This window comes from Peromyscus californicus, unplaced genomic scaffold (genome assembly GCF_007827085.1).
Source record: "Peromyscus californicus insignis strain IS unplaced genomic scaffold, ASM782708v3 Scaffold_10__1_contigs__length_136768540, whole genome shotgun sequence".
NCBI lineage: Eukaryota > Metazoa > Chordata > Mammalia > Rodentia > Cricetidae > Peromyscus > Peromyscus californicus.
Window position 1 is genome coordinate 48,140,661 of NW_026294391.1, and position 12,572 is coordinate 48,153,232.

General features: G+C 35.6%; 1 pseudogene; it reads right to left on the reverse strand.

The window, feature by feature from the left end:
- Positions 1 to 4,227, reverse strand: part of LOC128116605 (histone H3.3C-like) — a 29,697-nt pseudogene extending 25,470 nt beyond the window's left edge.
- Between the last annotated feature and the right edge of the window lie 8,345 nt (positions 4,228 to 12,572).

Below are 12,572 nucleotides of genomic sequence, written 5' to 3' on the forward strand. Positions count from 1 at the left end.
TTTCTGCTTGTTTCTAATGTTTTTGCATTTGTATTCATTTATATAATATTAATGTACCTATTATGTGTGCCTATTTTTCTACCCATCAATTTCATTGACTATTTTTAGTTTGTCATTTTATTTCTGCAATTTACTTTTTTTTCATTATCTTGGAAAGATCATATAAAGCAGTCTTAGAAATAATTACAGAAACTTTCATCTAATCAGTTTGAATTTCCTCCAAGGGAAGTTAAAGAAAGGGTTTTTTTGTTTTTGTTTTTCTTCTTTATTTAGCACAAGTCTGTACTGCCCTTGTTAGGATGCAAAAGATAATCCTATTCCCAAAGAAGAATAAGAACAGATAACATGAGATGTGTCACACTAGTTGATGCTTCATTTTCAGTGCCTGGTTTCTAATTTAGGATGGCTCGACATGTCCTTTAGGGATGTGAGAGCAGGAAAAGTAAGAGCAAAGGGTTGAGCAGGGAATTTAAATCTTCAGATTTTTTTCATTTCCGCATGAGAAGATTAATTTACTAGAGTCAGACTCTTAGCTCATACGTGGTAGTCACAACACACCTGTCTATTCACCCCAGAAAGGGAACTTATGACAGACCAAAGTGATGATTGCAAGAAAATCCAGCTTTGTGAACGAATGAACTCATATCGGGGTTGCTAACAGGAATATGAATGAGGGGCTTTTTAAAATGAGCAGGGATGACTCGAAATCAGCTGCATCACCAGAAAACCCACATTAACACAGATGATGATTCACCAATCTGCCACCCCGGAGTTCTCTGCACAGCTTGTGAACAGCTCAACAGTCAATCAGAATATCTTTTCTCTGTGCAGTTAGGCTGATCATAATTCCCCAACCCTCAGCAATTGTTTACTCCTTTTACATTGCTGGAGAGAGGTCTTAACAATTTTTTTATTTTGGACTTAGGAGGACCTTTGGGTTACCACCTGAGACTCATGAGCTTCTTCCTCCCTCCCAGAGGGAATGTTTCAATTTAGAGGAGTAACACACAGTGAACTTCAAATTGTTAATGCATACCCTAAGACAAAATGGGTTCCATGTGGATGTGAGGGTTCCTTACTGTTTACATTTGAGCAATCACAGTCAGGGTATTCAAAATAACATAATTTTACTTTTTTTCTGTTCAATATTTGTTGTTATTTACAGCAAAAGGAAAAAAATGAATGGTATTGCTGTAACAAAAAAAGTTTTTTTTCTATTTCCTTGAGAAGAAAGCTGGTAACTAAGCTAGAGAAAATGACAGCTAGCACCTATGAGAGTGAAGAAATGTGGGAATGCTATGTGTGTTTGTCCCCCAAACAGCAAAAAGGAAGGCTGCTAATTATTTTAAACTATTGTCTATTATCAATATTACTTCTTCTCCTACTTCATTTTTTTTTTTGTTTTTTGTTTTTTTTTTTTTTTTTTTTGGTTTTTCGAGACAGGGTTTCTCTGTGTAGCTTTGCGCCTTTCCTGGAACTCACTTGGTAGTCCAGGCTGGCTTCAAACTCACAGAGATCCGCCTGGCTCTGCCTCCCGAGTGCTGGGATTAAAGGCGTGCACCACCACCGCCCGGCCCTCCTACTTCATTTTTAACTGCATGTCACCTAAGGAGTTGTTTGCATGGAAGTTATATGCAAACACTAAGAGATAAGTGGCTTATTATTGTTATTGTTATTGCTTCTTTAAGACAAGGTCTCACTTGACTGGCCTGGAGCTTGCTATGTAGATCAGGCTGACCTCAGACTCACAGACATTTGCCTCCCTCTGTTTCATGAGTACTAGGATTAAATTAAAGGCATGCACCACCATTCCAAGCCCATACTTTTATTTTAATTAATGTTGAAATTAAAAGTACATTACAAAATATATTTATGTGTGTGTATGTATATATATATATGTATATGTATATGTATATGTGTATGTATATGTGTATGTTCAGATTTGTTGCCGGAACCTGTACAAATACATGAAATTGGTCTTAACTTTTAAGGATGTAATAGTTACTATGACTCTAGGGAATTTTGCTCTTCAATTTAAAGCCAAAGTTTGAGCAATGGATTTGGAAATCCTGCTGATCTAATTTTAGATGAATAATTCATAAATTGTATTAGCTACTTTTCCTTTTGCTGTGACAAAAATACCTGACAAAGTCAGTTTAATGAATGATGGGGTTGTTTTAGTTCACAGTTTAAGAAGGTATAGTCCATCATGGAAGATATGAGAAAATTCATGGTGACAGGGGCTGCTTTTAGGACTGCATACTCATAGAGCTTGTGAAGTGGAGATCAGGGAATCTTAGCACTCAGCACACTTTATCTTTTTTGTTGTTTTTCCTTTTTATTCATTCTGTGACCCAACCCATAGGATAACACACTCCACATTCACATTGTGTTCTCTGTCTTGCATTAAGACCCTCAGGAATTACCCTCATAGACATGTCAAAGATCTGGGTCCTAGGTGATTCTAAATCCAATCAAACTGACAAACTATCACATATATATTTATATATCCTCAAAGAGCTTTAAAAATACACTTGGGCATGGATAGGGAGAGATGACTCAGCAGTTAACATCACTAGCTGTTTATTCAGAGAAACAGGGCTCGTTTCCCAACACCCACCTTAGGCAGTTGACAACCATCTGTAACTCTAGCTCAAGGACTCTAATGCCCTCTTGTGACCTCCACAGGTACATTCCAGTGGTGCATAGTTGTACATATGGACAAGACATGAGTATACATATATTTTTTAAATCACATTTTGATATATTTGTCATGGCTATATCAAAAAAGACCTTGGAAGTGTCTACCAATATTGTTATTATACATTTTGTTGTAATCAATATTAATAATTAAAATTATTTGCATTTATGCTATTCATGTTTAATTATTGGTATATGAATTTATACTTGCTGATACTTTTATACCACAATGGACCTCTGTTTGTCAATATTAGAATCTATCTTACTTTTGTGCTTCGCTTATGCTTTCCTCAAAATGCTTTTGAGTTTTCTTTGTGTCTGTTGAGCTTGGGGGTTCAGAATAGTGCTGGGGAAATATTTACTTCACAATTTTTTTTTTCCGAGACAGGGTTTCTCTGTGTAACTTTGTGCCTTTCCTGGAACTCACTTGGTAGCCCAGGCGGGCCTCGAACTCACAGAGATCCACCTGGCTCTGCCTCCCTAGTACTGGGATTAAAGGCATACACCACCACCGCCTGGCTACACACATGTTTTAAGAGAAGTAATTTTAATGAAATCTGTCTGTCTAGATACCATCTAATTAATTTCCTTTACTTAAAAACTGAACTGAATCATAAGCACTGTAAAAGAGAGGGATGGAGGGAGGAAGGGAGGAAGGGAGGGAGAGAGACAGACAGAGACAGAGACAGAGAGACAGAGAGACTAAATGTGAGAATTAAATATTTATTCTTCCTTCTTCACATCATGTCTGTTAGAAGCACACTCAAACAAATTATTTGTCTGCACCTTTAAAAATGCAACTTGTCAGTCAGGTGGTGGGGGTGCACACCTCCAGTCCCAGCACTCAGGGGGCAGAGGTAGATGGATCTCTGAGTTCCAGGCCAGCCTCATCTACAGAGTAAGTTCAGTACAGCCAGAGCTACACAAAGACAAACCCTGTTTCCCACTCACCCCAAGAAAGGAAATTCTCTAAATGTCACCATGGTAGAACTGTCCTTCTCTTTCTCTTCCAAGTTGATATACTTTTGACAACTGACCCTTTGACATTTGCTTTGGTTATAAAAATACTCCCAGGTTATATGATTGTTTCATGGGATAGCACTTCTAGTTTTCTTCTGTTCTCTCATTATAAAATGATAATACCTAATACTTTCTGATAAGCTAATTAGCTTTGGTTGTGAATACAAACAGGGATCCTGGAATAGGGTTGCTGGTGTCAAATTCTGGCTCTGCTAGTAACTCTTGAGAGCATGCTCCTAAACATCTCTTTGTTAATGCTGACTACATGTTACAGTTTATGATAAGGGAAATAATTTTACCTACCTCTTATGATTTTCATGAATATAAAGTAAGGTAAATATTCAGATTCTACAATAAATAGTCACCATATATATTTAATATGTATTAAATATGAGACATGAAGAACAATACTTAAACACAGTACATTTTTATAATCCCAAATCCTGACATGGGTGTCATTGTCCACACTGTTCACATACCTGAAAGATTAGTCACTTTCAGTTTCATCCCTGATTCTGTCATTCATTCAGTTACAAAATTGGTGCTTTATCTGAAAAAAATACTAGTTGGCTCTAGCCTTCAGTTTTTCAGGAATGAGCATGGCTGTGTGACACTGAGTTTGATGATGGCAACAGGCGGAAACAAATGTGTCAACAGTAGATGTTTATTTCATTTAATATTTCCATCAGTAATCTGAGATACTATTTTAAATATTCAGTAGAAGTTCCTAAAGCTCAGATGGGCCAACCACTCTGACCCAATTAAAACAGTTAATAAGTGTAGTAGGAATTTCCTTTTAATATCAGGTTATATACACTTTGTTTCAACAGGATGAAGGAAAAATACATTTAGAGGATATTTTTTCAGGGAAAATTGAGTTCCACATGTGGTTTGAAAGGTCACAGGTACTGGCATTTCTCAAACTTCACAGCTTATGAAGAGATTTCTAGAAGCTGGATTAGACAAAATTGTAAACCTCCCTCAGTTACTCTGGACGTTTCTCAAAAACAATTAGTTTAAAACCATGCCATCCTTTATATATCATGATATACACTGTTTCAATTTATTTACTTACAAATTTAATGAGTACAGTTCTGCAAGGCAAGTACATTATGTCCTATAGCAGTACACATTAATACCTGGCATAAAAAGATATATTTAACATGGTATACAACATGAGGCACTGAACTCAATCTGCTTTGTCTTGATCACCAAATAGGCAGACAGAATGTAATCCAAATACTTAATTGCCAAATGAGACTGCATCTTAAGATGTTCATGACATTAGAACTATGACATAATGACCCAAATCTAGGAATTGACGACAAGGACCTCAGAAATATTTTTAGCAAAACTGTGCCCTTATTTCACTAATAACAATTCATGGTATTATTTTTTCCTTAGATATTTGAGGGTTTTATAAAAATAATTTTAAGAAATCATTAAAATGAACTATTTTCATAGTATTTTCCACATAAAAAGGAGAAATATAAAGTCTTGAATATAGTGCTTGTTATTAAATTAACAATAACAATAATATTTACTATTTGAATTTATTACAGCAGATTTCCTCAACTCCTATTTTAGTACAATTCGGTACATACATAATTTGAAAAGATCATGTACTCCTATCAAATGCATCCCTTTAGAATATCATATTTGATTCCATGATGAAAAAAGAAACAATTTTTCCATGTTTGCAGGAAACTTTAATAAACATACGGCACACTACAAAATGGAAAATTTTCATTTTTTGCATTGTGTGTGACCCAATTTTCTTCTTTTTTTCTGTAGTTTTGGTGCCTGTCCTGGATCTTGCTCTGTAGACCAGGTTGGTCCCGAACTCACAGAGATCCACCTGGCTCTGCCTCCTGAGTGCTGGGATTAAAGGCGTGCGCCACCACAACCTGGCTCCAGTTTTCTTTATTACTGATTTTGTGTTGTTTGTCAGCTCATGTAGTTTTAGTAGCTGTGTACTATACTAATGCTTGTATAATTCTGTAGTTTTTCTGTTCCCTCATTTGGCACAAAAGATATGAAAAAACTGCAATGAATATAAGTTGATCCATAATTCCATAGTAATATAAATAATGATATTCAAATATTTTTTTCAGTTTTCCCTTGTTAAATGGCAAATAGATAAGAGGTGATTTTAATAATTATTTAATGAAAGTTAATGTGTCCTGGTTACTATTGCTGTGTACCAAACCTCTGCATAACTTTTAAAATAAGTTGACAATTTTATTTTGTGCCCAGATTGTGTGAATTAGAAATTTAGATACCTGAGCAGACATGGTGTAACTTTGCTCTTTGAACTCTGGGAGCTAAGCTGTGAAACCCAAGGCATCCCTTAAACGTTTGGCTTACTTTGTTCCTCTATAGTTACATGCCATTTCAGCCACTATTCCAGGAAGCATAGCTAAGAAAGTGAAGGAAATTATAAAAACTGACAATATGTTAATTGACAGATTATCATTATGGGCAGTTGGGAACAATCTGCTGGGGCCCATCCCTCTACAAAGACTAAGAAGCTAGAATATTTAACCAAATACAATTTTTATCATTTGAGGATTGACACCAAGCTAGTTTGCAGCAAGCATTTGCTCCCACTGGCAAGGAAACCTTCAAATAGAGAAGAGAGACTTTCCAAGCCCTTGAGGCAAGGAGCTGTCAAACTATGTGGGAATCATCTACCATAGCTGTCAGTGGAGTCCATGTGGACCTGGGAAATATAGCATAGGATTCCAACAACATCTGTTCCATCTATTTTATTCTTTGATAATTATTTTTTATAAATATAATGTTTGCACACATTTTATAATAAGCATATGATCTAAAAGAGTTACAAAAATGAATGACTTTTTTTTATTTCACATATTTTGACCCCTAAACTTCATCCCTCTAGAGATAGTTATTTCCACCTCTTAGTATTGACATCTATTTACTTCCACATTTCTATGCAATATAAACATTTTGATATCTCAGTTTTGTAACTCATGTGTTGTTCTGCTATTACAGCAATTAAGAATGGTGAATTGTTTTGAGAATAAATTGTTTCCAAGAAGAGGAAATATCATTTGATCATCCCAGTTAATTGCCAATTTGAATAATTATAACATTCTAGCTCAAATATAATCTTTTCATAATTTCAAAGATAGTATTTAATTGTCTTCTAGTTTGCAGATGTTAGCATTGAGAGTTAGTATGCCATTATAAGCACCACATCTTTGCAGTGTCTGTATTCAACTGTTTTTGCTTATTTTAACATTCTTTGTTAGAGAATTTATGGTGTTCCCATTAATGCTCACATACTAGTACTTTCTGAATTTTGTAGTTGGTATGTTCAGTATTCTCTAATCTGGCCCATTGTGCCTATTAATCTTTATGTTTGTGCCTATAATTTCTGGAAAAAGTATTTTGTTTTATTTTGCTTTTATGCTTATTGGAAAAATTTATTTCTAGTGATTTTCTCCTCTACATTCCTTCTATATAAGTTTCATGAATTAAATATAAACTTTCTGGCTTGAGCTTTTCCTTTAATCTCCTGTTTTCCAGATCTTACTGATTTTCCTGCTTATTGACTTTATTGAATCTACATTTTGGAGTGGGTGGTTTTAATTTCAATGAAAATAATTTTCAACTTATTATTCTTAATAGAATTTATTTTTCAGTTCCATTTATGTCATATTTCCATGAATACTATCACAGCAACAATTTGTTTTATTTCCCTGAGTGCATTATTACAATTTACTAGAATTTTCTATTGCATTCATGAAGTTTTCCTCTGCAATATTTTCTGTAACTGTGTTTCATTTTCTTCCTTTCACATTAGAAGCTTTACTTCTAATTAGAAGTATTGCTGTCAACTCATATCAAGAAGAGATCAAGTATACATGCAATTGCTTCAGCATAATAACAGTTTCACTTAAGGGTCACCAGAGAGTAGGTGAGGAATCAGAAGAACAGTTCTGTGCTGTAGTCCTGAATGCCACAGAATTCTCCACATGGAATACATTATTCTGTATCATCCTGATATATGTGACTTTTGTGATATAGTATTTTAGATTTAAAACTTTTCCCAAGAGTACTGACCATATTTTCAGTTTTGTAACTCATGTGTTGTTTTAATCTTTTCATTTAGTTGCTTTGCTTTCTTCGGGATTTGATAGACAAGGCTTTACCATATAGTTCAAATCAATTTGGAACTTGTTATACAGACCAAGTCACCCTGTCACAACCTCCCAATTGCTGCCATTATAGGTATGTGCCACCATACCCAGCTTAACTAATGCTTAAAAGGTAGTCTCATCCAAAAAATTAATGGCTCTAGAGATATGGTTCAGCATATAAAAGCACTTGACTCTCTTCCAAGAAGACCCAGGTCCAGTTTCTAGTACTCATAGTAGTCAGATCACAACTGCCTATAATCTTAGTTTGGAGAGATCCAACATCCTCTTCTGGCCTCTGCTGGCAGCTTCAGGTAAGAAGTGCACTCAGGCCCATACATATACATATAAAATAATAAAATAAATGTTTTTGAGTATCTGTGAGTTATGTGATGATAGATAAGTATCAACTGTGTTTCAATAATGCATTAATACAGAAGGTACCAGAAATAATCATCAGGAGTTAGTGTAGATGTAACCAACTGTCTTATTAAATAAGAAACACAGAAACAATGCAAAGAAGAAAGCCAAGAGATCAGAGCTAAGAGCCTTACCCGCCAGCTGCAGCTAGCCTCTTCAGCCAAGAGACCTCTCCGAAAGAGACCTACTTCCTGTCTGTTTGTCTTTATATAGACTTTCTGTTCTGCCTTCTCATTGGTTGTAAACCCAACCACATGACCGCCTCATCACTGCCTGTTTGTATAGACCTCCAGCTCTTCTATGGCTAGTATTGAGATTAAAGGCGTGTGTCTCCAATGCTGGCTGTATCCTTGACCACACAGAGATCTACCTAGCTCTGCCTACCAAGTTCTGGGATTAAAGGCATGTGCCACGAACGCCCAGCTCTGCCATGGCTTGCTATTAGCTCTGACCCCCAGGCAACTTTATTTATTAACATACAAATAAAATCACATTTCAGTACAAATAAAATATCACCATAAATTCGTTCTAATCATGAGATGGGAAATTGGTTTGGTATTCTTTAAAATTAGATATAAATGGTATATTAGGGACTGTATGTATTTTTTTAACTAAAACTAAAAAAATATAAGAAAAGTGAAGCAAAACAAACAGAAACACTGATTTTTTTTTAAGATACTGGCATGTAACAAAAAGTACAATGATCCTTGAGAAGTGAGTAACAAATTGGGAGTTTATTCTTTTATTTCAATTTCCAAGGCACAGTGCATGTGAGAAGATCCAGGCACATCTTCCAAGACTCCTTCAAATTAGACAAGAAGCTGAGAATACAATAAGGTATCTTAGTATTTAGGAGAGAGTAATAAAGGGGTAGTTTCATAGAAAGAAATAGGTATCTAAACACAAGAGGCACAAAGAACTCTAAATAAACATGATCAGAGTAGAAACTCTCCAAGACACAGTAGAATCAGGATATCAAAAATTCAAAGTAAACAAATAATCCTAAAAATATCACAAGAAAAAACCCACTTACATACAAAGGTATAAATATCAGAATTACTCCAGAGTTTACAGCACAAAATAAATTATTTTAAGCTCTGAAAGTAAGCAGTGATGATCTAAGAATGTCACACCCTGCAAAACTAGCTTTCAAAATTGATGAAGAAATAAAGGTATTTCAAGACAAACAAAATTAAAGCAATTCACAAATACCAAGACAACTTTGCAGAAATTCTTTATTATTGTTATTATTATTATTATTATTATTATTATTAGCATCCTGACTACAGGATGTAAACTCCCTTCCTCCTCTCCTCCCAGTCCCCCCAACATCCCTCTGTCCCCTCATCCCCTCATCCCCATTTTCTCTTCAGAAAAGTGCAGGCTTTCCATGGATATCAACCAATCATAGCATATCAAGTTGCAGTAAAACTAGCACCTCCCCTAGTATTAAGGCTGGGCAAGGTGACCCAGTAGGAGGAATAGGGTCCAAAAAGCCAGCAGAAGAGTAAGAGACAGTCCTGGCTCCAACTACTAGGAGTCTCACAGGAACACCAAGCTACATAACCATAACATATATATACAGAGTACCTATGAACCCCTATGAGCCAAGGTTAGTTGATTCTGCAGGTTTACTTGTGGTGTCCTTGACCCCTCTGGCTCCTACAATCCTTCCTCCCTCCACAGGATTCTCCGAGCTAGGTCTATTGTCTCCCTGTGGGTCTCTGTGTCTGTTTCCATCAATTACTGGGTGAAGCCTCTTTGATGACAATTGGGATAGGCATTAGTAGAGTACTTTATAGAGAGAAAAATGTTAAGATAGCTTAACTACAGATAAACAAATTAGACTTGAAAAGAGAACAACCAAATTTAACAAATCAACTTAGAAAACTCTCAAAATTGATATACAAGCAGAAAAAGAAATACCAATAATCCATCAAAACAGAATATCACCTAACAAATACATAGGAAATAACATGCCCCTTTATATAGTGACCTTATTTGTAAATTGACTCAATTTATCACTAAAATGGTACAAACTAATGGACTGGATTAAAAAACAAAACATAACAAAACTAAAAAAAAATAACCAACACAAACAAACTCAAGAGCTTGACTATATGCTATGTTCAAGAAACACAGCTAACCAGTAAAGGTACATGTCTTAGTTACTGTTCTATTGCTGTGAAGAGACACCATGACCAAGGCAACTCATAAAAGAGGGCATTTAATTTGGGGTTTCCTTACAGTTTCAGAGGGAGAGTCTCTTATAATAGTGGGAAGCAGACAGCAGGGCACTGAAACAGTAGCTGAGAGCTTTATATCCATATCCACAGGGAGTAAGCAGGGCAAGAGAGACACTTGGCCTAACATGGACTTTTGAAACCACAAATCTCAACCTTGGTGATATACCTCCTCTAACAAGGCCATACCTCTTACTTCTTCCCAAATAGTTAATCAAGGAGGTCTGGGGGTTACTAAGCATGCAAATATATGAGCCTAAAAGGGCCATTCTAATTCAAGCAACCACAATATCCCAAAACTTAGTATTAAATGATGGAAAACCCAAGCTAATGGAAAAGGCAAACAAGCTGATGTAGCTGTCCTTATATTAGCCAAAGTAAACTTCAAACCCAAACTAATTTGAAGAGCTAAAAAGGGACACTGCAGGAAATGACTACAGAAAGCCACAACCAAACAAAATGCAGTTTTGTGGAGCCTAGTCTCAATGGATACATTTACAAAACAATCCCCACCTAAGGCTCAGGAAACATTGCAGAAGATGGGGTAAAAATATTCCAAGAACCACATAAAATCTTACTAGCATGACTGCCTGAAAGTGAGCTTAACAAGGATGACTCCCATAGAGACACCAAAGTGTACAGGGGAAAGCCTATGAAACCTCAGTCCTACATAAAGAACTATGAGCTATTAAGGAATGCTGAGAGTAGGAGAAATAGTCTTCTAAGAAAAAAGTACAACCATTGGCTTTCCAATACCAAATGGTCAGCCCTGAAAATGTATATACAACTACATTATACAGACTGAATAGGTTATATTTAGGAATATATATATATATATATATATATATATATATATATATATATTATGTTATATTATTTTATATTATATAATTACATATTGGGATTAATCCATGGAGTCTATTTAATAATAAAAGGGATTTATTTGTGGGTAAACTCACAACCATGGGAGATTTATCATAGGGTCCAGGAAAGCTGAACTATGTCGCACGCTGAATAGCTTAGTCCAAGATCTCAGCATCCAGAACCTCGAGGTAGCCAAGAAGAAGGGCATGTGTACATCCCAGGTCTTCAGGGTCCCCAGTGGCTATGCCCCAGAGGCCAGTACCTCAAGGTCATAGGCAGGAGCCTCAGCTACAGCTGCCTCACTGGGGCGGTGCTTCAGGGCATGGCTCAATCAGCTACCCACTATAATTACACACTATATATTATATATTATATATTATATATTATGTATTATGTATTATGTATTATGTATTATATATACATGCAATAAAATTTAGTGAAAAAGAGGCCATGAATTTGAAAGAGAGCAAGGAAGGATGTGAAAGGATGTGGAAGGAAGCAAGAGAAAGGAAAAGTTTGTAAATATATTAAAATCCTCAAATTTAAATGAAAATTAAGACGGTATACTACATATTAATGAAAATAACAAATCAACACAAATATGTAACAGTTGTAAACCTTTATGCACCAAATATTGGGGTCCATAATTGAATAAAACAAACACTAAAAGACAATAAACACCACATACGTCCCAACACAATAACAGTAGGAACTTTTTTCTTTTTTTTAACTTTAAATAAAATTTTGACTGTAGCAGAACCATAGTATAAGTGCCTCAGTGTTTGAACTTGAAATAAGGACACTGGTATATTGCTCTTGCACTTAGTATCGGAAATGTACTAATGTCTTTATTCAAAAGTACAAAATAAATTTTCTACAGAAGTAAAACATTATATATTGTCAATGGAAACCAGTTACTGATGTGATCAGCCAGCCAGCCCCTTCTTCAGTCATTTCTTCAGGTGACTTCTCTGAAGTTATTGGTGAAGAATCTGCCTTGAGCTTCCCGTCACAATTAATTGATAAGGACAAAACAATCTTCTTGGAGTTAGAACATACCACCTTCTCTACCCCCTCCCATTCCACACATTGCTTCCATTCCAGGGACCATATCTTCTGTAGAATTTTCTGTCACTATAGCTTTCACTGTACTTCTCAA